The sequence below is a fragment of the Magnolia sinica genome, chromosome 4 (genome assembly GCF_029962835.1).
Source record: "Magnolia sinica isolate HGM2019 chromosome 4, MsV1, whole genome shotgun sequence".
Lineage (NCBI taxonomy): Eukaryota > Viridiplantae > Streptophyta > Magnoliopsida > Magnoliales > Magnoliaceae > Magnolia > Magnolia sinica.
The window spans coordinates 25,651,764-25,657,813 of record NC_080576.1 but is presented as its reverse complement, the minus strand read 5'-3'; the positions used below and the strand labels follow the sequence as shown (position 1 = coordinate 25,657,813).

Here is a 6,050-nt window from a genome sequence, read left to right as displayed (position 1 = left end):
TACATAGAAACCGAGGCTAAAAGTCTACTATTTTGCCTCAATTGCATAGGAACTGAGGCCAAAAGTATACTTTTTTAGCCTCAGCTGTATAAGAACTGAGGCCAAAGTCTACTTTTTAGCCTCAGTTGCATAGGAACCGAGGCCAAAAGTTTACTTTTTAGCCTCAATTGCATAGGAACCAAGGTCAAAAGTCTACTTTTTAGCCTCAGTTGCATAGGAACCGGAGCTAAAAGTCTATTATTTTACCTCAGTTGCATAGGAACTGAGAATAAAAGTCTATTTTACAAATGTTGATCTGACACGACCTGATTTTTGGGCTAAACAGATTTTAGGCCCCACCATGGTTTTCTGTTTGCAGGTTGAAGATGTGTTTGGCATCGTGGCCACTAAATCAACGGTCCCTATCACCTCGTTAAAGAATTTTGTCGCTTTGAAGTATGACTTGTCAGGTCTCCAGTTAGGGGTGGAAATGGGCTGGGCCCACCTAATGAGTCACTGGACAAGATGGTCATATGTCCAAAATTGGAACTTATTGTGCAAGTTTGGATTTTCGCCTTTGGTGGGACACAATCGCCTCTGTTTCCCTGTTTCCCTGTTAAACAATCTCTGTTTCCCTGTTACATAAGGTCCTTCCGTCTATCCAATTTCATTTGTAGAAAATCTAAAATCCCTGTTTTCTTTTTCTTCTTTTGGTGTTACAGGTGCAGATCATTCATCAGTTCAGATATTCAGAAAGGATTTTTATCAAGAGATTCGACTGAGGAATTGTAAGGTAATGTACAATAGAATCAATCCCGCATTTTTCCTCTTTCAATTGAAAACTGTTTGAATTTAGATCAATCTCCGACCAGTTAATAGTGAGCAAGATAGGAAAAAAAAAAAAAAGCACAGGCTGGTCGCCTGGTCCAATGATCAAGTGGGCTATGCTCCATGCAAAACAGGCCCATGATTTGGATGGTCTGGATTGATGTATTAGACTGTTTGGATTTGATTGGCTGTACTAGACTGTTTGGATTTATTATGTTTAAATGTTGGCTATGCTCCATCAATTGTTTGGATTGATGTACTAGACCATTTGGATATGCTCCAACCTGACTAGCATCTATAGAGAGGGGTTTAGGCTTAGTGATAGGTGACTGAGATGGTCACCTTGTAGTGAGTTTGTATCAGTAATCATAATAGAAAGAGTGGCCCAACCTTTCCATAAGTCATTCCTTTTTCTTTATTCTTCAGTAATTGGAGTTAGTTGCGTCGAGTATTTCATTCCCAATGGAGTTCTATTCATAGGCATAAATACTCACATGCTTGCATTGGTTCACATTAGACTCCGTTTCTTTTGCAGATCAAAGCATACATGTTTTGCTCAATCAGTCTATACCCTGAATGCTGTAATTTCATCTCATAAGGGCAATAAAGCCTTTACGAGATGATGGTCTTGACACTAATATCATGGCTTTTGAAGAACTGTGGTTTGATCTTTGTACTTGCATGGACTTGGATGTTGTATTTTTGAGGAAGATGTTCTTTAAAAATCTAGTGGGGTCACAATCCAATACCATCTGCAAGTTTTTTGAGCGAAGATAGGGCATTTGATGTCCATAAATTTTGTCAATACTTCTATATTTGATTGAACCAACCAATCCACAACAATCATAGCTAACTTATACATAAATGTGCCAATCCCAAAAAAGAAGAAGAAGAAGGTAAAAAAATATAGTTTGACGTGTGTAGGTGTCGAAAACAGATTGAAGATGTCGGACACACCTACCTCCACCATGACCCATCTAATGAATGGTTTAGAATTTCCACACGTATTCCACACTGGCATGCAGTTATGAACCATATCAAATATCTCTTGATCCAGGTTGTTCTCTTACTGTCTTTTTTTTGTTCTTTTTTTTTTTTTTTTGTGTGTGTGTGTGTGTGTGCATGTTTGCCTTCTAAATTTTAGAATGGGCTCAACAGATATGAATTTTAATTGCAATTCAGTTAGACAGTGCATCTGATTGCACCAGCGTAGTGCAGTATTTGGAGGCGTTTTCATGAAATTGTTTATACCACACTTCACCCATAAACAATGATACTTTGAGATGAGAGTGTAAAGTAAAATAACCAAGGCACCTATAACATGGGTTTCATTTCTCTGCCACACCAAACAAAAAGAGCTGTAGCTTCTGTTTTCTATCCTACACTGAACAACAAGAGCCACGTTCCATGATTGTCATCTCTGATATCCTGTTTATACTACAGCTTTTATGTGCCATCAAGCATCAAAGCTAGGTCACATAGTACAGTTCAAGAGTACATTAAAGGTGCATTTGGATGTACCACCAAATCGCAGTTGGATATTTTTACATCCACTTCCGCTGGCCCACTTATGCAACAACAAAAAGATTAAAATTGTAGTAATTGCCTGTTTTTTGCTGATCTTATAAACCATGGAGCTGTTCGTGATTCATGGTTCTGCCAGTGTTTTGGTTATTAACTCTTTAATGATACTGTTCTGCCAGCTCTTGCTGATAAGAATGTTTTAACAGGTGCTCCACTTCCAAGAGGTCAGGTGCTTGCTAAAAAGGTGGTTGAACCCAATGGTGATCACATAGAGGATAAACCAGTAAGTTCCTCAGACTTTTTACTCTTGGATGTCATAAGACAAAAATCATACCATCTGCTCATTCGCATGGAAATAAGTTTTATGTAAGCTAATTGCATAAAACAGCGGTGTTTTGTGAAGGTGTGGGTTAGTAGTTTCAATGATGGGTGGATCGTCTCCACATTTCCTAGTTGGGACCAGAATGGATTGCTCCTCGGTCACTTTTACATCACACATAGTGGACATGTGATCATGGCCAGTGAGGTTGGTGTTGTAGACATCTGCTAGAAGATGTGGCCAGGAAAGGAAGACTTAACCCTGGAATGATGCTACTGGTAGATTTTGAGAATTGTATTGTTGTTGATGATGAGGCCTTGAGGCAGCAATACTCTCTAGACAGAAAATAGAACTTGAGGATATCATAAATTCTGTTCCTGAAGCTGATAGAGTCCCACCTACCATATCTGGAACGGTGCCTGTGAGTTCAATATCTTGTCTCATGTAGTTTTTCTATTTGCATTCTGATTTTAAGAAGTTCTGAGCATGGTCGTAACTGCCATTTTTATTTATACTTAGGTATATCGACATGATGATAATAACATGGAAAACATGGGAATTCATGGGTTGTTGGCTCCATTGAAGGCTTTTGGGTAAGTAGTTTCAGACCTTTTCTGTGCGGTTTTCTTGCTCATCTATGAAAAATGAAATAAATCATTGAGTTTCCTTATTCAGATACACTGTAGAAGCCCTGGAGATGCTGTTGTTGCCTATGGCAAAAGATGGTACTGAGGCTCTTGGCTCAATGGGAAATGATGCTCCTTTGGCTGTGATGTCCAACAGAGAGAAACTTACATTTGAGTATTTCAAGCAGATGTTTGCTCAGGTTACAAACCCACCAATTGATCTGATCTGAGAGAAAATAGTCACGTGGAAGGGGACCTTACTGGAACAGTTCAAGTGGAAGGCTATGTGGCAGTTTGTTTGTTTTGAAAACTTTAAATAGACCATTAATTGTTTTGTTGGTATTGTGCTGATTGTGGTCTTGATGGATGTTAAATGGGTGAAACATGCACAGGTTCAATCATTGGTTGATTATAATATTGTTAGCTTTTGTTGATAGAAACTATATTTAGCCTCAGTTATTGATAAATGATGTTAAAATTTGAATTTAGCCTTAGTTGATGCCAAAAAGGCTGAATCTATCTTTAGTCTTAGTTTTGCCTCAATTACCTAAACCAATACTACAACTCCCGTGGCTAAAGGCTTTAGCCTCCGTTGTTGAGAACCGAGGTTAAAAATAAATTTAGCTTCTATTGGAGGCAACTGAGGCAAAAATTTGAATTTAGTCTCAGTTGGAAACAATAGAGGCTAAAATTTTGATTTAGCCTCATTTTGAAAAAACTGAAGTTAAAAAGGTTCTTTTAGCTTCACTTGAAGAACTGAGGCTAGAAAAGTCATTTTAGCCTCGGTTGCTAAAATTGAGGCTAAAGCCTTTAGCCATGGGGGTTTCAACCTCAGTTTGGATAACTAAGGCAAAATTGAGGCTAAAGGCTTTAGCCCCAGTTTTTAACCTTTTTAGCCACAGTTTTGAACCGAGGCTAAAGCCCCATTTTCTTACTGGTATCCAAGCTCATCCAACCCAGTTTGACTCTCGTGGGCACGATCCATCCATGGAAGGGTCCAACAAATGAATGGCCCAAACCTCATAAACTAAGTACAGGATTGGATTAGCCGTTAGATGTCCACCATTGCCTAAACTACCAGACAGGATATAACAGACAGGATATAACGTTTATTGGCCGTTAGTTTTTTCTTGCATAGCTGGCCAAAGCCGAATCAGTTCTCAAGAGACCCAGGTCATGCTTCAGTAGATTTGGAGTCTGATACAACTGTTGAGAAAATATCAAGGAAATCATATTTGAAAAGAATTCTTATGTTTCCTTAAAATAATAATTAAAAAATAGCTACTTTTGGTTCCTTTAATGGGATATGGATAAAGATTTTATAAGATCTTGATATTTTAGACATTACCGTAAATCCAAAACACGTACACACGTACATGATATCTGTTTCTGTTTCTATTCCATTGATTAAGCTGATTTTCAGTGCAAAGTTCAATCTTAGCTTTTAGTTGTCAGCACATGTCAACTAACAAACAATCAAAATTGTGTCCCACCAAGATATATTATGGTCATGGTACTTTTGGATTATCGCCCAACACATGGACAGTTTGGAATTGCAACTCACGAACAGTTAAAATGCAATGACCAGTGTGGCCCACTCAGATACTTGATAGTCCTAATGTTTTAGGCATGGTACCTTTAGACCGCAGGTGAAAAAATGCATCTGTATTTTTCTTAAAAATGACTGTCCCAACAACTGCACAGACCCCTTGCAAATTCAAAATGAAATGATTTTACTGCACCCACTTTTTTATCCATTAAAATTTTCAACTAGTTGAGATAAGTCACATGTTTTTTTATGAAGAACTTGCAAATTACAAACTTGTAGACAATTAAAAGACTACCAATGGGGAGAAATATATTTTTCTGAAAACTTCCCAGACTTGTTTAGAGAGTAAGATCTGGCAACCATGGTTCTAGAGCAGGCCCCACTTTCATTTCTTTAGCAAATTGAAATGTGAGAGCAGTTTGGCTAGGAATACAATCTCTACATGGACAAATCCAATGCCACAAAACTTTCCAGCCTCACCAATGCTCTTCTTCTTTCTTTCTTCTTTGCCTCTTCCTAGGGAACCATTTCTATTTGCCTCTGTTGAATAAGAACCATAAAATAGCAGCACAAGGCGAAGAAGAAACAGACATGCTAGGGAGAAGAGCTCGTTAGCAGTTGGACCTGACAAAGAATCCGAACCATCCCCAGCTGAGTTCACCTGCCCGTTGATGTGTCTTTCGTTACATGAACCCTTTCCAACTACATGTTCCTCAGGGATTTAATTCAAATCTCAAGACATCATGTTGCTGCCATATCCAACATATGGATTGTAACATTTTGTTGGAATTTGGATTCCCAAACCACAAAATGTCAAATTTGAAGATAAGGTGGAAGGGACAAACAGAAAGAAAAGATGCCGAAGAAAAGATCTTCCGTCCACATGAAACCTAATGTTGTCCGACCAGCGGCACAAGCATTTTCATTACACGTAGGTTTCTAATTCCGGTCCCTAGGTGAGACATCCATCTCCAACAAACCAAAACAAAGAAAAAGAAAGTATAAGGCCTCAGCTTTAGCCTCAACAAGCAAATTTGCAGTCTGGGTGAAGGGAAAGCCTAGACAGTGACTACCAAGGGAGGATCCTCGTTGAGTCAATAACAAATGTGTTTGATCTCCATTCACAAAAGTAAGAAAATCATAACTGTGTTTGGCCTCCATTCACGAAAGTAAGAAAATCATAACTGTGTTGGCCCCCCCTTACACGAAAGTACAAAAGTCATAA

At 38.5% G+C, this 6,050-nt stretch overlaps 1 long non-coding RNA gene across 3 annotated transcripts; it reads left to right on the top strand.

Annotated features, from left to right (window-relative positions):
* The first annotated feature begins 284 nt into the window (after nucleotides 1–284).
* LOC131242837 (uncharacterized) lies at nucleotides 285–3,716 on the top strand. Of its 3 annotated transcripts, none has more exons than XR_009169744.1 (5): nucleotides 297–772; nucleotides 2,538–2,614; nucleotides 2,720–3,071; nucleotides 3,170–3,243; nucleotides 3,326–3,716. It is a non-coding gene; the product is annotated as an uncharacterized LOC131242837 (long non-coding RNA). The 3 variants fall into 3 exon arrangements; XR_009169743.1 differs by having other exon boundaries at nucleotides 301–772; nucleotides 2,735–3,071; XR_009169742.1 differs by having other exon boundaries at nucleotides 285–772; nucleotides 2,538–3,071.
* The last annotated feature ends 2,334 nt before the right edge of the window (nucleotides 3,717–6,050 follow it).